Source organism: Podarcis bocagei (genome assembly GCF_964188305.1).
Source record: "Podarcis bocagei genome assembly, chromosome: 9".
Classification (NCBI taxonomy): Eukaryota; Metazoa; Chordata; class Lepidosauria; order Squamata; family Lacertidae; genus Podarcis; species Podarcis bocagei.
In genome coordinates, this window is record NC_138134.1 from 22,551,127 (window position 1) to 22,577,458 (window position 26,332).

The 26,332-nt window shown below is 42.1% G+C and overlaps 1 long non-coding RNA gene across 33 annotated transcripts in view; it reads left to right on the top strand.

The window, feature by feature from the left end:
* LOC308595157 overlaps window positions 1–26,332 on the top strand; it is a 231,853-nt gene that overhangs the window by 116,807 nt on the left and 88,714 nt on the right. For 7 of the 33 annotated variants that reach the window (XR_014011782.1, XR_014011795.1, XR_014011798.1 and 4 more), the window contains 3 exons: window positions 119–239; window positions 1,980–2,122; window positions 5,232–5,270. The exons of 12 other annotated variants lie outside the window; for them this stretch is intronic. This is a non-coding gene — a long non-coding RNA (uncharacterized lncRNA). Of the gene's footprint in view, window positions 1–118; window positions 240–1,535; window positions 1,614–1,979; window positions 2,123–5,231; window positions 5,271–6,919; window positions 7,878–26,332 lie in introns of those variants that run through there. 14 more of the 33 variants (XR_014011796.1, XR_014011802.1, XR_014011812.1 and 11 more) reach the window with 7 other exon arrangements.

The window sequence follows — 26,332 nt, forward strand, 5'->3', positions numbered from 1 at the left end:
TGTTGCATCTAAGAATGTAACACCTATAGCTCCCAAGGAAAGAAAACATTGTGATTAAATTCCATTGTGCTTCTGCGACAGAAGAGTCTCACTTTCTAATTTTTCATGTTATACACAGGAAGGGCCTATCTCATCGGTTGAGCATCTGCTTTGCATGCAGAAGATACCATATTCAGTCCCCTGAATCTCTAGGTTGGGCTGGAAGAGAGCCCCGTCTGAAACCTAGAGAGCCACTGCCAGTCAGTATGTAGACCATACTGGGGTAGATGGACCAATGGTCTGACTCTAGTTGTAGAAGGAAGCCCATAGTGAGACTCCAAGTGACCTTATTTTTGAAGGACAGCCTTGATGTGGGGTGACGGTGAAGTGGGTACCTGGCTCTGGTAAATAATTGACATGAACTTGCTTTGTTTATATGAGCTATTAGAATTCACACTCCTCCCCAGTGCATCTCTAATCCAAATTACTGGTTGAGGAGTGTCCGAGGAGTGCAGGCATCTTGTCTCCAATGCACATGCCTGGAGATGCATCCATGCGAACCTCAAGGCACTATGCTGTGCCCCGGTGATGATGAGACTCATTTTGAACTGTTGCCCAAATTGCAGAGATTTCACACGTCCACATAATGTGTAGACTGAGCTCTCGGTAACACATACAAAAGCAGTTTGTATTTTTCTAGGGTAGCGGAACTTTGACAGAAATAGCAGCTCCCTTCTCTGTGTTTCAGTCAGTGCCATGTATTTATTCATGAAAACATGTACATCTACATCTATGTAGAAGAGCATAGAGTCAGAAGAATATCCCTTTTTCCTTCTGTTGGGAGTTAAGGGGCACTGTTATTTTACTGTGGGCCCAGGGGACCTAAGAACATGTTGCCATGCAACAGAAATCACTTGGTGAGAGGGAGGACAGGCTGACACAGCTCCCAGCATGCCAGAGGGCATACACATTTTATGTTTAAATGGCCAAATATAATTAGTAGCATTTATATAATATGTCCTACCTATCCCAGGGGAGTGCTACCTTGTCCTCTGCATAGATCACCGTTATATAGTAGCAGCAGCAGTAATGTTGTGAGTTTGGGGTGTTAACCTGGGTGCCAGACCCCTCTAATCCCTGGATCCAGTAAGTGTTAAAATCTAATCAAGGCTTCTAATTTTTGGAACAGTCAGGCTAGCCTCCTGATGAGATGTAAGGAGCACAAAGGAAGGGCTCTGTCGGAGACTGCAAATGGCTGGGGCTCCTCCCTCAACTCACATATAGTGAGACAGACAAAAATCAGAGTTTAGACTTGGAGAAGAAGCAGTGATGTGACTTAGAAGCAAAGCAGCAAGCTGGAGAGAGAGTCAGGGGAACACCTGAGAGCAACATTTGATTTCTGTTTGAATCAAAGGCTGTGGCTATGGGAGAAACAAGACCCTTTTAGGGTGTTGTTCCTGTGAACCCCTCCATGGTGGATTCAGGTTGTATATATGTGTAAACAAACCATATATCATAATGATACCTCAGTCTCCATTGTGTCTTATTCCCAAAAGGAAACATGAATCCTGAGGTAAACTTCTGAAACTTCCCTGGAGTTTCACATCACTCTGAGATTGGGGTGGTGTGCCATGGTAATAATAATGTTTTAGTTTTAGATTTTTCTTGGTTGGTTTTAATGTATGTTGCTTATTTATTGCTGTTTAGTTGCTTTGAGTTGCTTTTGTGAAAAAAGGAATTATTAAGTTTGATTAATTAATTAATTAATTAATTGATAATATTTTCCGAATCATCTTTTAAATGAATCTCTGGGCAATTTACAAACATACCTCAAAGTAACTAAAATTAGTTTTTAAAACAGTACAAAAAAGAACAACAGTGCAAAAATAAACTTCTATAGTAGAGACCTTTTCATCATGCTGGAAGAGCCTGTCAAAACAAGAATGTATTCAATTGTTTCCAGAAAGTGCAAATAATGAGCACCTGTCATATCTCAACAGGGATGCTGTTCCATAAAACAAGAGGCAGCCATGTTGAACACCCTTTTTCAAGTTTCTGTGGAGCAGCATCCTGCTATTTTAGAGGTATGGGGTGGGGGGGAAGGAGACACGAGTTGCTATGCAGTAACAATTTCCTGGTTGAGGTGAGATTTGAATATGGAACTTCCTCTCTTTTTAAAAAGATTTCTGTTTAAACAAGAGAAATGAAAAAGAAATGAAAAAGATTGTATTGGTATTACACAGTGCAGTACAGTATATCAGACAAAACCTCTTACAACAGAGGGGCTAGAAAGCAATAAATAAACATATGAATGCAAAAAAAAGATCAGAGATGTAGAAACAATATGAACGTACTTACAGGAAAAAGGTGGGGGCATATAATAATCAAATTTATTTATATTAATCTCACCATGTAAACAATAAAATATATGACTAACCCTCACATATTCAAGGGAGAGAGACATAGAAAATAGGAGTTGTTCTATCAACCAAAACATTTGGAAAGCCGTCAGTGGCAATTGACCACGCTCCTCATTGTTGACAAACATAATCAAATTGTACCAAATGGAAAAAGATCTCTCTTTTAATTTGACCCATTGAGACCCTTAGCTTATACGTTGGCTTTTTCTAGAAGTGCCATTTCCCAAAATATAGAACACTAGTATGTAAAAATAAGCACTAGCAAGGTATCTGCAAAACCAGGCTATCGTAGTTTAACTACTATATGTAAATGGACGGTCGATTCTTTATTATTAAGATTTTCTTCTGTTCCTTCATATAACCTCATAGTTCAAGCTGTGGGGTCAGTGTTGTATGAAGACTGACCTGCAATGGTATCAATTTCCTGAAATATAATGGAGAAGAACTGCTTAACCTTATCACACTTCCACCAAAGGTGGAAGTAAGTTCCAACAACCTTCCATGTTGGCAGCAAGAAGCATTTGCTAACTAGCCACTGTTCATTCCATCTGAACCTGACCGTACTGCAGTAAGTTTAAGCTATGGTTTATTGAAAGAAACCACCAAGATCCTGGTTTGTGTCAATAAATCACAGCTTAAACTAACTGCAGTTGCTAGTTCAGAATGATAGCTAATTTAAACCAGGAAGCTAATGTTTCCAGTCTCCTCGTGGCCATGCAAGAGGAGGAGAGAGGAACAAGTTTATTTCCAATAACATAAACATGGACTATGTCTGGACATTTACTCTGTATTCACTGCACTCTCACCACTGGTTTGGGAAGCAGTATAGATATGACATTGGGATGCAGGTGGCGCTGTGGGTTAAACCACAGAGCCTAGGACTTGTCGATCAGAAGGTCGGCAGTTCGAATCCCCGCGACGGGGTGAGCTCCCGTTGCTCGGTCCCTGCTCCTGCCAACCTAGCAGTTCGAAAGCACGTCAAAGTGCAAGTAGATAAATAGGTACCACTCTGGCAGGAAGGTAAACGGCGTTTCTGTGTGCTGCTCTGGTTTGCCAGAAGCAGCTTAGTCAGGCTGGCCACATGACCCGGAAGCTGTATGCCGGCTCCCTTGGCCAATAAAGCGAGATGAGCGCCACAACCCCAGAGTCGGCCATGACTGGACCTAACGGTCAGAGGTCCCTTTACCTTTACCTTTATAGATATGACATTAGCTATCTTGTATCTATCCTGTTATTTCTTATAAAATGCTGCATTTTGATGGGTTTGCCCCCAAATCCACTTTGATCCACCTCATGGAAAAGAATGACCCGTAACACCAGCCACGGTATTAACATCTGAACTTAGCCCATGCTGGTTTGCAAAGTCCTCCTTCATCACTGGACTGTTCAGAATCAGCTTTTAGGCTAAGATATATATCGTGGCAGCAGATCCGATATCATGGATAGATTTGTTTGCAGCAGTGAAACACATATATATTCCTAAACAATAGCCGGGGTTGTGGATCTGGCTTTATAATATGTGTTCTCTCAGCAACTTCCATTGCTATCAGTCACCGAAAGTTACTGACTCCAATTAAACTCAGTGCGCATATCACTTCAAAGAGAGAATGAAAGCCAGAAATCTTTTCTCTGTAGTTTTCTTTCATGCTGATGCTACAGAATCAAGATTGGCGATTCTTTGCAAGAATCCCCATACCAAAATAGTAGCAACTTGAAAAGTGTATCTGTTTATGAAATCAAATTTGCTATGGCATCTTAAAATGGCATCTGCATGGCAAGTTCTTATCCCCTTCTGCAGTAATGTTTAGGCACCGTCCTTGTGTGGTCCAGACAGCTCTTTAATAGTGGATTGCTTCAACTAGACCACTAACAGTCCTTTGAACACAGGCTGTTCTCGATTAAGGAGGACACATGGTCACCTTAGGCCACTACTTCTTAGGATCTTTTTTTTTTTTTTAAAAAAGATTTTTATTGGTTTTACAAAAAGTTTTTAAAAACAATACAAACATATAAAAAGACATACAAACATGTATAGTTTCGTATCCTTTTTTTCATAAACCTTGTTTCTCGGACTCCCCCATACCTCCCCTTTCTGCATGCTACTTCTTAGGATCTTCACCTGCGCAGCCCATCTCTAGATTACTCTAGAGTTACATCGCTAGAATTAAGGAAGCAACAAATGGCAGCCTGAGCCCATCTCCTCTGTGATTGTTAAGCAGCGCAAGCCAATCGCTGCCAGAGGCTTCCTGCTTGCTACCGCCAAACCCCTTAGCGTGCTGCAATAAAGATATTAAAATAGCAGATGCAAAACAGTTTTAAAGGCACCAAAGCAATTAAAAATAGATCGGCATCCAAAGTTAAAATTGCACAGCCATCCAGCACTGATGTCCCAGGAGAGCTGACTGCTGGCTCACACCCTCCCTCATGGGGAATGTATTGGAAAGGTTTTCGCATCTTCTGTAGCACCATTCTAGCTAGATCATTGTAACTCTGAGTGGCAAAAGAGAGAAAATGAATAGGCACAGAGCAAATGAAAGCTGGAAAACAGAGCATCTATATTAACATGGAAATGCATGATTACTTCTTGATTACTACTATTCTGCCTACTTTTAAATTACCCAATCAATTAGGATGCTTGGGGGGGACGACAAACTATGAAGAATGTACTTTCGCTAATGCTGTTAAAAGTAAATGGGATTTTTTTTAACAGTATCAGATATAGTTATATTTTAATTACTTACAAAAATAGATAAGTAGCCATTTTATATCTGCATTCTTGATTTAATCTTACAACGGTTGCATTTTTTAAAATTTTTTTTACAATACTCATAGGAAAATGTTCCTAGTTACACGAGACATAATACATAGAAGGTAAGCAAACATTGTCTACACTTTAATTACAGAGCTAAAATAATTGGAATCTTTAAGGACATCAGAAGGATACTAATTCTTAATTCTTTTGGGAAAGGCACTAATATTCTGAGACCAGTGTCCTGCTCTTGAAGAATCAGTGTGGTGTAATGGTTAGAGTGTTGGACTAGTATCTGTGAGACCAGGGTTTGCAGCTGCACTCTGCCATGAAGCTCACTAGGTCACCTTAGGTCGGTTATCTTTGTCTAGCTTGCCTGACAGGGTTGCTGTGAGATTAAAGTTGGGAGAGAACCATGTACTCCAAGTATCTAAAGTAGGATCCATCAGTCTTGAGAGACTATGGAGTGCACCCAGGGGTGAAGTCAAACTGCTGCATTAGCAGCACTGATGTGATCTCCCCAGGGCGCAAGCATGGGCAGCGTGCATATCAGCCTGACTGATATGGTCCAAAGGAAAGCAGAGCAATACGCATAGCTGTCAACTTTCAGATTTGAAAAAAAGGGATCAGCAGCCTCGAAAATAAGGGACCAGCAGCCTCACCTGTCCCAGGGACAGTCTACGGGATATCTAACAATCCAGGATAGCAGCGGGAAGCAGGGGGAAACAGCGTTGGAATAAGGGAATTTCCGGCAAAAAAAGGGAAGGTTAACAGCTATGGCAATACGTTTGGCACCAACTTGGCTGCAGGAGTTGCCAGAAAGAGGCATACAAGGTGCAATCTCACCGACTTAGGGACTCGGCTCTGGGTTTGTGTAGGGTTTACTCCTTAGCCTTTTTTTCTCCTGAAGATATCTTGCAAAGCAGCTGATGTTTAGGGTCAGAGTTTTCCTTCTCCTGGATGGTAGGATACAACTGTACAAAAATGTCCTACCACACCTTTACCACACCCAAATAACACTTCCCAGCTTCACAAATAATGAGCTCAATCAGGATTTCCCATACCTGGGTGTCCAGCTGTTTATAGACTACATTTCCCATCATCCCTGGCTAGCTAGCTAGGAATGATGGGAATTGTCATCCAAAAACAGCTGGAGCCCCAAGTTTGGGAAACCCTGAGCTAGATGAATCAAGGGCCGCTTCCTATGTTCCAATGGGATGTTAAAGGGATCAGGCTGCAATCTATTAAGCATTACGATGCAGAAGGGCTGTAGCTCAGTGGCAGAGCAACTACTTTTCAGGCAAAAAGTCCCAGGTTCACTCTTCATCATCTCCAGGTAGTGCTGTAAATGTCCCCTGCCTGAAACCATGGAAAGCCACTGCCAGTGTGCATACATGATAGATACATGATAGCTTGGTGTGTAGTATTCCTTGGGCTTAGGGAAGGTACGCACTGTGTGAACAAACCTTGCAGTGTGTCTACCTTGATAGAGGTAGACCACCTTAATAGAGAGCCAGTGTGGTGTAGTGGTTAAGAGCAGTAGACTCGTAATCTGGGGAACCGGGTTCGCATCTCCGCTCCTCCGCATGCAGCTGCTGGGTGACCTTGGGCTAGTCACACTTCTCTGAAGTCTCTTAGCCTAACTCACCTCACAGAGTGTTTGTTGTGGAGGAGGAAGGGAAAGGAGAATGTTAGCCACTTTGAGACTCCTTCGGGTAGTGATAAAGCGGGATATCAAATCCAAACTCTTCTTCTTCTCTTCTAATACCAGGAAGCAGCAGGAGTCAGGAAAACATCGACAGCTGTATTTATTTGTGAGCAGCAGCTCAGCAAAGCAAACAGGACTTGCTACATAGGTTCTAGCCTGTTCCCACTGTACTATGGAGGGAGCCACAGTCAGGAAGAAGAGGGGAGTATTTGTTACAGATCCGGCATGTCTCTTAAGGGACAGGCCAGACTCACTACAAGGTGAACACTCACTACAATGATCTGACTTAATTTAAGACAGCTTCCTATATTTTCGTTCATGTTCCTGGCACTCCCAAATTAAGGGAAGGTTTATAAATATCCTGCCTCCATGCATTGTTGTTCCGATCTGACTCAGGGATGCGCTCTGTGCATTTTTTAAAAAAAACCCAACCATTGCTTCAAGCAACACATTAAAAGTTATGTGTAGTCGTTAGGCTCTAAATAATTTCCATCTTTTAAAATATGCTGGTGCTGCAATCACTGTGCTCAGTCTACAAAAGTCAGCGACTACCAACCTTCATGTATAAAAAAAACCATCTCCCTGCTGCTCTATCAAAACACACCCATGCACACACAAAACAGGATAGAAACCGGAGTTTTCGTCAGTCTGATATGGGCTAGAGTAGTTGATGCAATCACCCAGGTATTGTGTTGCAGGGCATGAAAGGTTTCCCTTCAATAAAACTCCAGAAATCCTGGGGAAAAGGATGTAAATTAAAGCAAGAACTCAAATGTCATGTAGTGTGTGGCTCAGAGAAGCATAATGATGTTTGAGTTATCAGAAAATTCTTCACGTTAAATATTCAACACAGTGTCTACATGCAAGACTTCGAGCAGTGGGGAGAGGAAAAATAGTGTGAGGAAGGTAAATATCTTGCTAGATTTGAGAAACTGACACAGCCGTGACTCCGCTGCCGAATGTAATTCAAAGAATATTAATCCTCTCCAGCTCTTCCATCTTTTATGAAGCTTACAACAGCAGGCAGGAAAAAAGGGACGGGAATAAAGTTAAAAAATTGATAAGCATTAAAAATGTAGACTGCAAATGAACACAGATAATAGTAGCAGCAGATGCTCAGTTCCTGGTCAACAGCCAGTCTATCCTGATCTCTCTCCGTCTCTCTTTCAGAGTTTCTCCATCTATAGCTTGCAATTTGCTTTCCTATTTGGTCTAATGTGAGCAGTGCAGGAAAGATAATTTCACTCTCATTTTCCTCTCCCAAATATTGAACTAGATATAGTTTAGGGATGCAGTTTGGATTTTGTTTACACACGGTTAGTTATTACAAAAACTCCTTCCATTCGCATGGATGTCAAGGAGGCGAAGCAGAGATGTCTCCGCTATAGTGCAACAACTGATTCTTGTGGACCCTGGACTAACGCTATTGCCAGTATTTCCTGACCCAGTGCAGAATGAGTTATATAAAGAGATAATCATTTTCTTACTTGCAGCTGCACATACGGGAGTTGCTCAGCACTGGAGATGCCACATGCATTGTGCTCTTAAGCAGGCATAGGCAAACTCCGGCCCTCCAGATGTTTTGGACTACAATTCCCATCATCCCTAGCTAACAGGACCAGTGGTCAGGGATGATGGGAATTGTAGTCCCAAACATCTGGAGGGCCGGAGTTTGCCTATGCCTGCTCTTAAGGGTTGGGGGAGCAGAATCTGGGGATCAGTTGTGGTGGAGACACCGACGGTGTGCAATAGACAGGCCAGAGGAGTCAAAATGTGGAAATCTTTCTCCATTACGGGGTACCCCTTCATTGTTTATATTCAGAAAAAGGGGTAATTACATCCTATGATTTTGCAAAGACCTTTGCAGGCAGGTACAAGTCCTAATAATTTGTGGTCACTGGTTTGATAGCAATCTAACCTCTTTTACCTTACATTAAGTATTCTGTCTCGATTGTTAAAATTTGCAATAACTTAATGACATTTTTGCACCTCACTTTCAACAATATACACATTTCTGCGCACATTGATGCATTTTGGGGTTGGGGTGACCTGCATTGCAAAATTCAGACAAGTACGAATTTTGAAAGGAGGCTGTGTTTCGGATTGGTTCCTGAAGTGCAATTCAGGAGTGTTCGCATAAAAATGTGAATGGAAAGAAATCCCTGGTCATTTCCCACCTTCTGAGTTGCACTCTCTGCTCTGCATGCTCCAGGGAATATAGAAAATTGTACCAAGAATGCGTAGCACACCACTAAGCTAATAAGAAACATGGGTCATGCTGCAAATTGGGGTTTGATGTTATGCCTGCAACTACTTTATCTAGCTCCTCTCTCAGTCCTTCTGAGATTCAGCTTCCTATGGCCCAGTGCTGATAAGTTTCAAGGCTTTCTGCAATCAAGCTGTATATAAATTTTATGAAATAAAATGCATAAAAATAATACATTAGTAGACACATGGACAATGAATTTACCTTATTTGCTCCTGTTGAAACTCTAAGGAGCTTCTGTCAGCCAGAGAAAACTATACTGAGCTAGTTGGGCCAATGGTCTGACTCTGTATAAGATGGTCCTATGTTTCATTTCCCTCACCTTCCTTACTGGCACCTCTGATCAGGGAGAAAGAAGGCTAGGCAAGAAAGAGAGGGTATAATTTAGCATGCTTAGCAACTCTGTTTGTATTAATTGCCATTTTTAATAAACCAGCAGCCTCATACCCAGCATTGCTCCAGAATTCTTAAAAAACTGAAAAACCAGTGCTGTTTTCAAAGGTTACGTTTGCCATCTTGATTCAAAATGGCATCCAATTGCGTTCAATCTTAAACAAACAACTGCTTCTTGATCACAGGAACCAACCTGCAAAGTTACAATATCTTAAGAAGTGTCCAGAAGCATAGCAAACAGACAACATTCAACATTATATAGTAGATTGTCACAGAACAAATTAAGTCTGAGGAGTCAAACGCGGGCAGAATCAGAACCAAAAGTTGGTGGTGCAAGAGAAAGAAATGTGTGGAGTATGTAGCATAGCAGGATTACATAACCCCATACAGTGGTACCTCAGGTTACATACACTTCAGGTTACATACGCTTCAGGTTACATACGCTTCAGGTTACAGACTCCGCTAACCCAGAAATATTACCTCGGGTTAAGAACTTTGCTTCAGGATGAGAACAGAAATCGTGCTCCGGCGGCACGGCAGCAGCAGGAAGCCCCATTAGCTGAAGTGGTACCTCAGGTTAAGAAAGAGTTTCAGGTTAAGAGCGGACCTCCAGAATGAATTAAGTTCTTAACCCGAGGTACCACTGTAGATTGACATACAAACATTATTTAATAATTTTATTAAATAATAATAATTATTTAATTAATTATTTAATAATAAACTCCTTCATCTCACTGAATCTCTGGATTGCTGTGAACCTGCAGGAACCTCCGGAATGAATTAAGTACTTAACCCGAGGTACCACTCTACTTCTTTCTTTCTTCTTCTTCCTCCCCTCCATATCTCCATCTGTTTCAACTCTCTCCCCCATTTCCCTCTTTCATTAACACAGATCTGAATTGATCATTTGCAGAGGGGCACATAAAATTAGCCTAAAGGCCGCTTGTGGCCACTGGAAGCAGGTTCCTCACCCCAAATTTAAAGCAAGCTGTTACAATATGACATGTGCTAAATATGAATTCTCCCAGCACGTAGCTCTGTGTATTGTGTAGCCCGAGTTGGTCACATTTCCCCCTTTTTCACATTTGTAGCCAAATCTCTGACTGCGGTTTTGGAAAGTTATGATAACTCGATAGTTCCAGATTATATGATATTCGGTTGCTAAACAGTTTAACTCCCACAAACTCAGTCTTACTTTTGTTGGAAGGGTACAGGGGGTATAAATGTAAGGAGTTTTTCCTTGGGAAGTGTAGACCCTGGAGATGTCACAACTGAATTGCACTACTGGAGTGAACAGAAGTCTTAGTTATAGATTATATATGTGTGTCTTTTTTGCTTGGTAGGCAGTATAACTTGAGTGAACAAATACTTTCCTGCACCTGAGAAATAAAAGCTTTCCCTTCCTATCCCACTTCAATATGGGCTTCATCTACATCCACTTCCAAAACCTTAATTTCCCTGTCTTCACATGTAGTTTTGGGCTACCTGTCCTCTTTGCTATCATCATCTGAAATATCAGTCTAATATTAGATACATTCCTCTGTGGGCTACTGCAAAAGGATGAACTCAACCAGTCTAATAAGCCTTTTCCATCTCTAACTAATACACTTTTGTTTGGATTGCTATTGGGAAATAGAAGATGCACTCAGCCTTTGGAGTGCTAAACAGTCCCTGGTGTGGAGAGGCTGTCAAAAGACTGGTGGCTCGCAAGTGAAATACTCATTCCCTGATGAGGTTTACTGGAGTTCCTTTCTTAATGGAGTTCAGCTTGCTTTTGTTTTCCTTTATTCAATTTCAGACTAAGCAAACTCTCCCAAGGTGAGCATAGAAGAAAATCAGGAAGGTTATTTAAGAGGTATTTAAAAACTGGAATAAATCAGACAGGAAATATGTGAATGGCCTGCTTCTGTCCCAGCCAGGGCACAGCATCCCCTTGTTCTAGTTGCAGACGAAGCCAGTTTGGTTTTTAAGACGTCTTTTATTGTGGAAAGACAAACTTGTGAAAGGTTAACAAGGCCTTAAATTCTTAAATACGGCATTCATCAAATAAATGAGGGTGGAAAATTACCGTAGGCTCAAAATAGCAGGTGGCCATGGTGGCACAGAGCTGAGACTTGCAAAACTGATATAATTGTTCAGTTTGGTTTAAATTGCAGGGTATAAAATGCATTGTATGTGAAATGTGGTTTTTTAATGATCCATCCTGTCCTGCAAGTTTCTGCGCCTGTCAAGCAGCTGAGACAGAACTAGGTGCAAGGATCCCAAGTCAACAAAATGTTATACTGGAATTAAAATGATTTTTTAAAATTAAGCATCAACATTTTATAAATATATATGAAATGGACCTGCCAGTCATGGAGAGTCTCTTTCTTTCTTTTTTTTAAGATTACAAACATACAAACATACATTTCATACAGTCCTTAAAAATGTTCATACATACCCACACTCAATCCCACAGATACTTCCTTTTCCCACTGTCACTTTCATGGCAGCTAGGTAAAGGGACCCCTGACCATTAGGTCCAGTCGTGGCCGACTCTGGGGTTGTGGTGCTCATCTCACTTTATTGGCCGAGGGAGCCAGCGTACAGTTTCCGGGTCATGTGGACAGCCTGACTAAGCTGCTTCTGGTGAACCAGAGCAACGCACGGAAACGCCATTTACCTTCCCGCCAGAGCGGTACCTATTTATCTACTTGCACTTTGACATGCTTTTGAACTGCTAGGTTGGCAGGAGCAGGGACCGAGCAATGGGAGCTCACCCCGTCGCAGGGATTCGAACCGCCAACCTTCTGATCGGCAAGCCCTAGGCTCTGTGGTTTAACCACAGCGCCACCCATGTCCCTTCATGGCAGCTAACAATGATCAAATCCAATATGTCATAATAATGACTAGGGCAAAGGCTCAAGGAAAGACCTGCAAGCTATTTAGAAGTTAGGGGACTGTAGCACCCATTATAGCTATCCATAGCCGCCTCCCCAACTTTTATCAGCTCTGTGTTTGCTGCCCCCAGGCCAGAGGTGGAGAACCTCTAGCCCATGGGCCCAAATAGGCCCAGCAAGAGTCTTAATTTGGCCCATGAGGCCATTTCCCCCAAGCCACACCCACTTACCTCGCTGAAACACTTTTCAAAGGCGCTGTTGTCCTCTGACATCGTCATGATGCCAGGTGAGTGTCTGGAAAAGATGCTTGTCTCAAACTCTGGAAAGCCACTTCCAGATAGTGTAGACAAGATCGTAGTGAGCTAGATGGACCAACGGTCTTACTTGGTATAAGAGAGCTTCCTACACAACAGCTACCTGAGTGATAGGCCATGTGATTTAAGATCAACCCACTTTTTATTGCACTCTGCTATTGGCAGGTAGCACAGATCAGTTTTATATAGAAGGAAGATGCAGAATTGTATTTTGTACATTGTGAGCAGCCATAACATTTTCAGAAAATACCAGTACAGGGATGCCTCAGGAGAAGGGGCTTCAGCGTGAATCACACCCTGGTTTGATTCAGTGTGTCTGGATATGCCACACAGTCACTCACAGAGGCTTCATTTCCCAGAAGAAAAAGACCATCATCAGTTATAATTCAAGGCAAACCATGTTAGGATCAAATGGAAAGTTTAATTCAGCTGTATTGTTCAGTGTGAAAAGACCATTTGTTGCAAGCTGTGTTGATGAGGTATTGAATGCAAAAAGTTAAATTTAGATTTCAAACAAAGGCATGATGAATGGCTAGGGGAGGGGGAAGCAGGTAAAGCTAAGATAAGGGAAACAAAGAGAACAGGTCGGGTGGACAAAGTAATTCATCCTCCCCCTTTTTTGTAAGATTAGATTTATTAATGACTTTTTCATGAAATAGGGCTGGGTTTAAAATGCAAAAAAAAAAAAAAAAAGTGAGAGGAAATAAAGATCTGTAACTGTAAGCAGTTTTATGTAAAAGACGTGTTTGTAATGAGAAAGTTAAGTAATACATTGATATTTGTTGCCATCAGCCAAAATTTCATACTGCTTGCAATGTTGTTTCTATTGTATTTTGGAGGCGGGCAGGAGTTAGATAGCAGGACAGAATACATTTGTCCCTGGGAGGGAGAACATTTGAGGCAGGATGAGATTATGAAGACCTTTTTTTTAGATCAGGGCTAAACTGGATGTAACAGTGGGAGTTATATGATCATATCTTCCATGTATGCCTTAGAGTTAAAAGCAGGCAAGAGAGGTGAAATTCTCCAACATTTTTTTTTTAAATTACAAAACTCTTTTCTGAGAAATTATGGCCAACTCAATGTTGAATGACTCTCTATTGTTAGTTCATAGTGGTGAATGAACTCCACATCCCCTGCTTTAAATAGTGGCGCGAAAAGTATTGCAGTAGCTGCAGGTTGATTTACACGCTGAATATAACTTTCAACTTGTACCTAATTACTTTCCATCTGGGACTAATGAATCTGACCATTCAGCATTCTTTCTGCAGAAACTCTGAAGGCTTGGGCAAATAATATCAAGTCACTGGTGTTAAGAGCAAAGAACAAAGGCAAAATAGTTGTTTTTTATGTGCATTTTTTATTTTTTTACCTCTGCACAATTCTATTAATAATTCAGTATATCACAGTAAGAGCTACAGTACTCGCAACACAAGGGAATAGACCTCGGACAAAATACAATGCAACAATCTGCTTTTTAATTCATCAAATGCAACAAAGGTCTATTGAGGTTCAAAATCACCCAAGAGACACAAGAAACTTTGTGTCATTCTCTGCCTAGCATCTCTAAGATGTAGGCTGCTCAGCGGTCAGAAATATGGACAAAATGCATTCATCAGACTTGTTTTCCTGTTCAAACTAATTTAAAGTTTACATCAGGGGCAACCAATGTCATGCCTCCAGATGTTCTAGATATCCAACTCTCATCAGCCCCAACCAGTTTGACCAATAGTCAGGGATGAGGGGTGTTGTAATCCAACAACATCTGGAGGGCACTAATTTGGCTATCCTGCCTGACACATTCTTAATTAAAAAAGCCACTTCTGTTGCCATCACAGTAAGCCCCTAACCTGAACTTTTAAAGAGTTTTCCATTTTGTTCCCCAGAAATGTGCCCCCCATGTGTTTTTGCTACCTTACTTTCCCCCTGCCACCTCGCCTTTTGTTTTCCTGGGAAAAAACAACAACCACAAGATCTGGCAATGTTGGCTCAGCTCTACTATATGTACCGTATTTTTTGCACCATAACACTCACTTTTTTCCTCCTAGAAAGTAAGGGGAAATGTCTGTGCGTGTTATGGAGGAAATGCCTACGGGTGGCATGCCTGCGGATTTTCCTCCTCTAAAAACTACGTGCGTGTTATGGTCGGGTGCGTGTTATAGAGCGAAAAATACGGTATATCAAATATATTAGGGGCTGATCTGCAAAATCCCAGTCCCCATGCTATGCAGGTGCTGCTCTCCATCCCAGCACCTGTATAAAGAGGACAGCAGATTCATCACAAAACTGAGAGTCAGATGGTCAACTACCACCTGGTTTCTGACTGTGAGATTTCACACATTCTCTGGCAAGTATTTCCAGTCTGGGAACTGGGAAATGGACATAGTCATTCCACAACTGTGATTTCTGGCTCTCACGTATATATCAAGTTTGCAAAGGCTCAGCTGGGCGCCCCCCCTTTCATGTGTGTGTTTGTGTGTGTGGTTGGACACTGCACTAGTGCAAAACATTAAATCCACTGTTGTGGTTATGGGGGGGAAATAGTGGCTACACTTCCTGCTCCTTGGAGCAGATCCAGTACTGCATCAGGTGGCTTTGCCTTTGCAGATAGTGCTTCTACTTATGCAAGTTAGGATGCTTGCTTTTCATCAATTCCCCTACTGCCCCCCCAAGTTATTCCTGAGGGTTCCTCTGGAACACAATTTGATATAATGCAGTAGTGGGGAGGAGAATCCGCCAAAATTGGGTGCCTTGATTTGTGCTAATGGAAGCCCTTTGCAGTAAGGTGCACGTTACCATTGGATATGACCCACCGTTCCGCCAGCATGCAGATTCTTCCACCAGGAACCGGCATTGTTATTAAACAGGAAGAGTGTTTGAAAAAGATACTCGATCTGCTAAGCTGCATCAGCACCTGAAGACAGGATGCAAAATCCTTACCTCAGCATTCAGCTGTATCGACAACAAATCATGCTGATTGCATGTCTCTGTTTGTAGCTAATCTGAGACAGAAGGACAATTAGATTGTTGTTGTTGGTAGTGTGGATAAAAATAAGAAATAAAACACAGCATATGAAACACAGTGAATCAACTTCCAGGAGGCTGGCAATCTGTTCAATTAATTTATGGCCAAACCAATCAATAAATCTCACTTGATTATTATTTTTTGTTGTTGCTTCTCAGCAGTTGGATGTGTGAACTGGCTCTTTTGAAAACATAGATGCATGATGGTTCATTCATTCATGCACTTGATATTGCAGTCGTGAAGTATGTGTCCAATACACATCAGTCTTATGGCAACAACCCTGCACTGCTAAAAACCAAATGGGAGATTTGAGGCTGACTTCAACAAGAAGACGTTTGCATACATATGAAGCCATTGGGTCATCTTTGTTTAAAAATCAGTTGTACGAGTAGGAAGGATGCCACAACATTATTCGCTGGTTTCTAGGTACACGTAATATTTGACTGTGATGAGATTTCAGTTATAAGCAGCAGATCAGCCTTTCCTATCTTTATCATATTGTTACAGGTTAACTAATGACAGGGCAGGGGACCACATTATTAAAATAAACAGATAACTGTGCATTGACAAGGTATTTTGACTCAATGTGCAGGTTCACTCCTTTCCTCTTTTGCTGCCCCCTCTAACCTCAGCAGCCCTGCCTCCAAACTCCAAACCTTCTAGAAGCAACCAATTCTTCCTATCTGTTGGCCTGTGTGCTGTTTCATCTCAGCCAAGCCAAATTCTGTATTCCCTGCGAAGCCACAATATTGCATTACTGACATTCCCTCCTCAGCCCTTCTTATTGTCTGGAAACAGTTTGTGATGTCACAGCAGGGAAGCCAATGCTGGGTGAAGTTGGGATTGTAATACAAGCAACGGACGACCGATAGCTCTCTTTCCATAGTAAACATCTATGAGCATGCCTGCACACTGCACAGAGACTAGAATGCAAATTCCAGAGGGCCTGATGCAAACTAGGCTGGAGTATGTGCGTGCATGTGTGTGTGTGTGTGTATGTGTGCGTGCACGCATGCATGCATATATACACATTCACACACTTACACACGGTTGATTGGTGTCAACCCTTCTTCAATGTGCATTCAACTCTGCACAGTCTGTTCATAAATAATAATATTGAAAAACAATCATAGCCAGACATGTAAGGTAGTTTTTCATTCTCCAAGTAGTTTCTTAAGGTAATACATTATTTTCACTTAGGAACACTTCACAGGCTGATCATAAGATTTGCTGTGCCAGCACATAAGTAAAAATGTAGTACTGGTAAGTAAAAATGAAGTACTGGTAGATGCATCAGGACAAAGTCACTTGACTATGGCTCTTGTCTTTTTCTGAAGTCACTATTATTTTGCTTATAGGTCAGAACAAATTATGTGGGAAATAATTGACCCAGGGTTCACTAGAGATAAAGAAAAGGTCCATTTAGGTTACAACCCAGTCGAAACAATTATCCACCCTTATTCTCAATAATATAGAACAAGAAAGAAATCTGTATGTAGTGCTGGAACTCAGGAGAATAGATGGAGCTTTTCTCAGCACTGCTGAAATACTAAGCTTGATAACCAGGAGGAAAGGCCCATTGAAGTCCCTCGGGTTTATGGCTGCGTAGTAAGATGACGTAGGTGGCACTGTGGTGTAAACCACTGAGCCTCTTGGGCTTGCTGATTGGAAGGTTGGCGGTTTGAATCCCCATGACAGGGTGAGCTCCCATTGCTCAGTCCCAGCTCCTGCCAACATAGCAGTTCAAAAGCACGCCAGTGCAAGTAGATAAATAGGTACCACTGTGGCAGGAAAGTAAACGGCATTTCTGTGTGCTCTGGTACTTGTCACGGTCCTCTGTGTGCCAGAAGTGGTTTAGTCATGCTGGCCACATGACCCGGAAAACTCTCTGTGGACAAACACTGGCTCTCTCAGCCTGAAAGTGAGGATTTGACTGGATTTAACTTTGACTGGATTTAACTGTCCAGGGGTTCTGTACCTTTTACCTTTTAAGATGAGGATTAGTTTACAAGATCTTTCAGTGTTTGGCGGCTATGTACAAGTCCCAAAATCATTGGGCTGGTTTCAAGATTATGATTAGACAGTTTGGGTCCATTTATGTCGTTTCAAGATGTGTACAGTATTCTATGAGAGATAGTCTTCAGTTCAACAGTAACTCTTTATTCTTTTGTCCCTGAGAGGCACATGCAATAGGCAGTACACATGCTGAGGTGAGTCTGGCCAAATCTGGGATTCCTGTTTCCCCATTTCTCACACAATCTACAAACATAGACAAATTCACCTGAGATGCTGACTGGTGCACTCCTTGGCTGTTTGTAGTAAAGTTGGGCAAAGAGGAAAGGAATTAACTGGAAAGTAAGGAGGGCGTCTGTGGACCCTCAGAGCCTGTGGGTCAATGGGTTGTTCATATATGTTTTTTAACTCCCTTTCCCGTTCAGCACGGTTTTTAGAATTCTGTGGGTTTTTAGAATTCTATGGGTGGTCATGACTTGACTAAGATTGAGGTGCATCAATGAGTAAGGATTGCAGATTAAATTAAGTTCCGTTTTCCTAGTCTTCCCTGCATAATTCAAGCATTGCTTTCTTGGTTACATTTGTGTATGATGGAGAGACAGAATCTACAAACTGGGATTTATCTCACTGTGAAGAAAACCCCCCAAAACTCTCAGGGATTAGACCTTTAGTCCTCAGGTCTGCTGAGTTTATAATTCTTGTTTCTGGCTTGAACCCATATCCCCCAACTTTATTGAAAATGGGTCAGTCAATACGCATTGGTTACTCACATTGAACTTAGCTGTGCTTTGGCTGTGGTGCACCACAGCTAAAGTGGGCCAGTCACATTAAACCCAGAACAAAGACTGGCTCAGTCTCAATTTGCCCATTATGCCTTATCTCATTTTTCCTGTCAGTCAGTGTAGTGGTGCTATAGGAAAGCAGTAGAGCTGATAAGATATGCACAAACCAAAGACCATTATCTTCCCCAGACCACATCAACAACACATGCGTTATGAAAATGCAATTTACCTTGATCTCTTCCCGCCACCCATTGATTTTGGTGGGGGTTTCTGTTTCGGCCCGCGAGCCTCCAAATTGCAGCAGATTACTATCATTACGGTGCCTCTCTCCGAAACCACCATGTTACCGTGTGCCTGGAAATTTCCATTTTAATATCTTTCAAGTCCTGCCATATTGTTTGCAAAGTTAATTGAAGCTGACGGATGACGCTGTTGAACTTTGGAGGAGATGGAAGGCGGGCAAAGCCACCGTTATTCAAATGGCATTTTCAAGAGGAGCAATAAACAAGTTCTTTTCATTCACAGATCTATTTAAACCAGGTGCTAAACAGTCATAGTGTCCAGGTGAGGGGAGGAAAAACAACAACACCACACACCACGGAGATGAGTGGATAATTCTGAATCTACCGGCCACTTGCGGTGTATGAAATGACACAATATTATAACCAATCCTTTTACAATGTCACCGAGGCAATCTTTCAGAAGCTTTGAAGTTATTTATTGATATATTTACCAAGTGATGATTTACTCAGTGAGGCAAAGTGACTATTTGATACTGATTTCCCCTCACTGACAGCTTATCTGTGTTTTTTATCTTACTCTGTCATTTCCCCTCTGCTTCATTCCATCATAGGTGAAAACTGGAGGGGGGGGAGGTGAGCAATGGTGGGGAGTCAATAAAGTCAAATGACTTTTAGTTTCTCTTTCCCATGGTTGTTGTATTGCCCCAGTCAGTTATCATCCATCAGAATGTATTTTCGATACCGTGATAGTTTGTGGGTGGGAGGAAGACTCCCCTAAATTCCTGGAACCAGAAAGGGGTTAGAATTTAATCAAGACCCCCAAATCCCCGGATCCAGCAGGTAGCCAGTTCCCAGAATAGCCTGACAATGGCTGCTAAGGCAAGGTGATGAGCTGTTAAGAAAGCAGGGACTCTGGGTCAGAGGCAAATGCATGGAGTCCCGCCCTGAGCTCTGAGAGAGAAAGTAGAGTTTAGGATTGCAATGGTAGTGGTGATGTGAAGAGGCTTCATTCTGAAGGGAGTCAGAGCCATGACTGGGGTCAGTTTGAATCCCAGGTTGCAGCTATAAGGAGCAGCAAGACTCCCTTGGAGTAGAAGTTTGGAATATTTCCCCAATGCTATAGCAAACGTTTTACTTTGCTGAGCTGCTGCATGCAAATAGTTTTTGACATGGCAACAGGAGCTATTTAAAGAAGCTGCATCTGGCCTAAAAGATTAAATACCCACAATTCTTTGAGGGTAGGCTATGCTACAGACTTGGCTTGGTTTAATGCCTGTTAATTGTAATGACTTGACTTAAATACCGTTTGATAAGGATGCTGAGAATTCTCCCTCAAAGAACATTAGCCCTTCCTTCCTGCAAAACTGTAGTTTCTGGGATTCCCTGAGGGGGGAAAATGAGGATGATGAAGCCATTTACAGCAGGGGTAACTAAGGTAACTAACCTTTTTAAAAACCAAGAATCACACTGAAGGTTGGCCTGCATAATGAGACCCTCATACTAGCAGTCACGTGCCACACATGCACCCCATACGTTTATGATGTGGGGGACGTAAGCAACCTGCACACATGTGCAGACACATGCTCAGCAAAGGCAGGTAGGTACAGACTCAGAAGACACTGGCCTTATCTGCATTATACAATTTGAAACAGTACCATGGCTTCCCCCAGCCCCCAAATCCTGAAAAGTGTAGCTTATTAAGAGCGTTGGGAACTATAAAAAAGGTAAAAGGTAAAGGACCCCTGTACGGTTAAGTCCAGTCAAAGGCGGTTGCAGTGCTCATCTTGCTTTCAGGCTGAGGGAGCCGGCCTTTGTCTGCAGACAGCTTTCTGGGCAGGGCCATCTTTACCTGGGGGTGCAAGGGGTGTGGGGCACCCGGGCACCAAATTCTGGGGGGCGCCAGGCGCCCGCCGCTGAAGCCACCTAACCTCTTAACTATGTACCTGTTATGAAATAATGAATAATTTTGATCAAGCTAGAAGAACAAAATACATATATCCCTAGGTATTACCGAAATGTATACCTACTGTTTGTCTAAATGACTTTTGACTTTGTGCGCCCATTTACCAAAGACCTGCCGTGCCAGCGGTGGTGCTTGTCATTCACAATGGCGCCGTGCACGCGAAATGAATCCTTACATAAAAATATTATGTTACATATTGTATTGAGCTGCTGTGCGGCAGCGAGTTCAGCGGCACCTTTGACACGACTGATGTTTCTCCTAAGTAGGTGCCTAAACAATACTTATAAGTTTAAGTGTGGTGGTGTTGTATACTTAAGTATAAGTGTACAGTGGTACCTCTGGATAAGTACTTAATTAGTTCTGAAGGTCCGTTCTTAACCTGAAACTGTTCTTAACCTGAAGCACCACTTTAGCTTTGAGGCTGAGGGAGCCTGCATTTGTCCACAGACAGCTTTTCGGGTCATGAGACCAGCATGACCAAACCGCTTCTGACGCAACGGAACACCGTGACGGAAACCAGAGCGCACGGAACCGCCGTTTACCTTCCTGCCACCTATTTATCTACTTGCACTGGTGTGCTTTCAAACTGCTAGGCTGGCAGAAGCTGGGAAAGAGCAACAGGAGCTCACCCCGTCGTGGGGATTTGAACCGCCAACCTTCCAAACAGCCCAATAGCTTACCCCTTACAGAGCTTCAATTCAAAGCACCTTGAAAACCTACATTTCCCAGGATTCCTTGGGGGATTCATGCATTGTAAACGTGCATTCATTGTGCTTTAAATATATGCTGTGGATGTGACCTCAGCTACTCCATTCTCTCCCTACCCCTCCTCTCATTCATAAACTACCTTTTGGTTAACATACTACCTTGCACAGCCTTCCTATAGAGAATCCATTTTCAAAGTATTCCTAAAAATAACTGTAACTGTATGATGTTTCCTACCAGCTGGTACAGCACTTTATCATCAAAATGATGGCGCTTTGATGATATATTTAATGTAGCGCATTATCAAAGGGCTGCCTCCCTAGTGACATACTGCTGTAATGTATCATCAAGGCACCATAACTTTGATGATATAGTATACTACTGATGTGTTTATTATTTTTTTGTGATCAAGAGAACAATGAGCATCGATTAAAGCTGAACTAATTTTGCAGTTTATGAACTACTGCTAAATGCAGATGGCACCCATTTAGTTTTTATTTGGAAAATAAACTAAACACATGGTGCCCCCTATAGCTTTTAAAACTCAGTTAAATATTCAGGAGGTATGGTACATGGCAAACACTTTCTACCACTCCCCAAAGGAGCAGGTTAATTCATCCCTGCCATGGAGCAAGCTTCTATGAATTGAATTTTACGCTGTCAGACAGCTTTTTCAAATACTTTAGTCTCTGTTTTCCACACTGCTGGGAAATCTCATATACATACTTCCAGAGTTCATATATTTTGCCCTTTATTCTTTCTTTCTTGTGTGCCTGTAGGAGTTACAACTGGGTTATTACTTCTCTTTAGGCATATTGTGGTAGGAGATGTAATCACATCAAAGCTGATGAGCGGTTCTGTGGTTATGTTTCATTTATTGTCTCCACCGAGGCATAGCTTTAAAATCACTTTTAAAAAAATCACTGGCTGGGTGGCCACAATTGTTCCATGGTTGCGAGTGAAAGCAGAAATTGTGGGGAGTGTGTATAGGACAATGGTGCATGTGTTCTGTAGACAACAAAAAGAATGGAAACATTATTTTATTTTATTAAAAATAGAAATGTTTATGTGCTGCCCTCTTACTAAACATCAAGGTGGTGTATAAAAACATTTAAAACTACAGTGGCACCGTGGGCTAAGTACTTAATTCATTCCGGAGGTCCGTTCTTAACCTGAAACTGGTCTTAACCTGAAGCACCACTTTCGCTAATGGGGCCTCCTGCTGCTGCCGTGCCGCCGGAGCACGATTTCTGTTTTCATCCTGAAGCAAAGTTCTTAACCTGAGGTACTTCTGAGTTAGCGGAGTCTGGAACCTGAAGCGTCTGTAACCTGAATTGTATGTAACCTGAGGTACCACTGTAATATGAAGTCATCATTAAAATGACTGGCTATTCAAGGGACATTTTAAATGAATGCATAGGCCTGTTGGCATCATCATCATCATCATCATCATCATCATCATCACTACTCTTCAAAAGATGCCTGAAAGTCAGAACATTGTCTGATGTTCCCTGCAAGACTTTGAATGGGAAATACTGGCTTGGATCCTGAGAAGTTCAAAAATGGAAAGATACTTGCAGAAGGGAACTTTTCCATCTTCTTTTCTGCCCGACAACTTCCTTCCCCCATGCCTTTAAAAGTCACTCCACTAAAGTGTCTGTGCCAGATCAAGGAACATTCTCAAACTAGGAACCGATATCTTCGAAGGCACTTTAATCCAAATCAAGACAGGCTACGTATCTGAATCTGAGCTACTCAACGCCCCCACCCCACCCCCAGCCAAAAGTAACACCCCCCTTTCTGGGCTTAGTTGTATGTTCTACTACTGCTATGAGTCACACACAACTATCAGACTTTTCAGAGTTTCTACTGCCTCTCTAGGATCAGATGAAAACAAGAAATAGACCTCGGTGTCGTCAATATTATGGATGAATGGAATGAAGTTGCTGCGCTTCTTAATTGTGTCAGGATTCTGACACCCAGACGACATCTACACTACACACTGAAGGCAGTTTAACAGACATGACTTACCTCAAAACATCCTGGAACTGTGGTTTGTTAAGGTTGCTGATATTTTTTAGAAGACACCTATTTCCCTCACAGAGCTACATTCCCCAGTTTCCATGGGAAGAGAGATTGTTTAACCGCTCTTGGAATTGTAGTTTTGAGAGGGGAATGGGAGCTTCCTAATAACTCTCAGCACCCATTAAACAACTGCTGTTTCCAGGTTTCTTTCAGAAAAGGCATGGCTGTTAAAGTGGTACAATAGTGCTTGGCGTATATAGTGCAGATGTGGCCCCAGTTTCGGTGGCCAGAAATTCTGGTTCTAGAGTAAAGATGCACAGCTGCCATTTATCTAAACTCAGACAATTAATAAAACCTTCAACAGAAAGAATCCTAGAGGAATGGTTCCTTTTATCCTTGCTTTTTTAAACAATATATTAATTGGAAAACTGCAATATTGCAGTGATGGAATTCCTTCATTGCACAATTCTACAAATTAGGTAGATAGGAAAAATAATTGGGGGGAAATTGAACTGCTGAATTAGAGTGGAGGGACCTGTTCATTCAAAATGTGACTAGTTCAGTTTTCTCCTGGGATTTTTTTTAAAAAAAACAGTCCTCTCAAATTTATCTTGATTCCACTCTGCCAAGTTCCCTTCTGGAAAACATTCCAGAAGCATGGAACAGCAAAATCTCAGATGGAATCCAGTTGGAGCAGATTCTGTTACCATCCCCAAAAGCTTGCTGTTGCAACTTCTCTTACTGTTGTACCATCTCTAACACCTTGGTGTTGTTCCTCAAAGCTCCAGATGAGTTGACACAGTTTCATTCATATGTTTAACATCATGGAGGACAAAATGAGACCTTGTTGCACTCTGAAAGCCAGAACTGGAAGTTTCATGGCCCTCCAGATAGAACCACAAGCATCTGGGTGCTGGAACCAAGATCAGCTGCTACCAGCATGGTCAATTTTTAAGGAATGATTAGGGTTTTAGTCTAGTAATGTCTGGAATGTCACTGGTTTCTCACTCCTGCTATAACCCAATGGTCATGGAACCGAACACTCATTTCCCAGTTCCATTTTTCTGGGATCTATCTCCCAGGAAATACCAGACTTGTGATTCAGTTAGGTGTAATCTTGGCATTGGTATCTTCTTGGCACGTCTTTGCTGCAATTCTTCCCTGACAAGATTTTTTTCTTTCTCAGCACCAAATCTTTTCCCAGAGCTTGTTATTATGGCCTATATCTTTCTAATTCCTGTCCTCTTCACAGGAATATTTGTTGAATCTTTATTTTTGGAGCTATTATCCTTCCTGACAGGACAACAATTTAGGCCGCAGCTCCTTTGCCCAGGAGGATCGTCTATCTTCTATGATTGTGGGAAGCAAGAAGTTTTTATTACTATGAAATTATTGCTACTCTTTCACCCCTCTTAGAAAATGGAGTTCCATTCCTTGTATTTCAGTTTTAATTTTACGTGTTTAATACTGAAGACAAGAACTAATTTAATTTTTCTCCTGTGTCTTGTTCCGTCGTTTCAATTCCCATCACCATCTCTTCATGGTCTACTTGCTTCACTCATTGATCTCTTCCATTTGTGTATTTAAATAATCTTTTATTGCTTCTGTTCACTTCCAGAACAATCCTCTGTTCCTTGTCAGTTTAAACTTCCTTAATGAGGTTTTAGACTACTTCTCATTGGCTTCATCTTTTTTGTTTCTTCATATTTGTGTGCTCTTTCCTTGCAGACGTGTTTTGTTTGGTTGGCATCTCTCTGCGTCAAGAGACAATGGAGTATGCCTCCGGGGGGTGAAGTCAAACAGAATGGTAACAGAATGAATGCGGTGGGATTTTCTTGGTATTTTAGGGATGATGAAGAACACACTCTAGCTACCTGAGCACTTTAAAGTCCTATTGGTTTTAGGAAAGTTATGCACAGATAATGACTCCTATTGAACTGGAATTGTTTTGGCTGGATTACTCTAGGGATATAAGAAGGCATCATTTCCCAATCTGCAGGTGTTGCACTTGGCACTGTTTCCATTCCGCCACATGTTCTGCTTTTGTTAGAATCCTCTGACATTCCTAGATCACATCCTTATACAGTGGTACCTTGGTTCTTGAATGGCTTAGTTGTTGAACAGATCGGCTCCTGAATGCCAAAAAATCAGAAGTAAGTGTTCTGGTTTTTGAACATTTTTCGGAAGCTGAACATCTACCGCTTGAGTGCAGGAAGCTCCTACAGCCAATCGGAAGCCATGCCTTGATTTTTGAATGGTTTCAGGAGTCAACCGGACTTCCGAAATGGATTAAGTTCGAGAACCAAGGTACCACTGTACTTGGCCACTTTGTTTAAATACAGTGGTACCTCGGGATGTGAACTGGATCCGTTCCGGAGCCCCATTTGCATCCTGAATAGAATGTAAGACGCGTTTGCGCATGCACGGGTCACGTTTTACCGCTTCTGCGCATGTGGGTGACGTCATTTTGAGCGTCTGCACATGCACAAGCAGTGAAACCCGGACGTAACGCGCTCCGTTACTTCCGGGTTGCCGCGGAGCGTAACTTGAAAACGCTCAACCTGAAGCGTGACTGTATTAACTTTCAGAGCAATTCAAATGGGCTGGGAGAGGGGGAATCGAAGCTGCTCATGCCAAAAAAGTGGAAGGTGTGGGAAGATGGCCAGTGCGACTGGTGCCTGTATTTCTCTGGAGATAGATGCTTAATTAAAAAAAACCTAACAAACAGTGAGACTGGTAGGGTAGATGGCAGGGAGACCAACAACAGCTGGAGCCAGAACCAATGACAGGCAGAGCCCCACCATGTCCATTTCTGCTAATGAACCCGCCTCCAATGGAGGCGGCATGTCTCTATTTTAGTCCTTCTTTT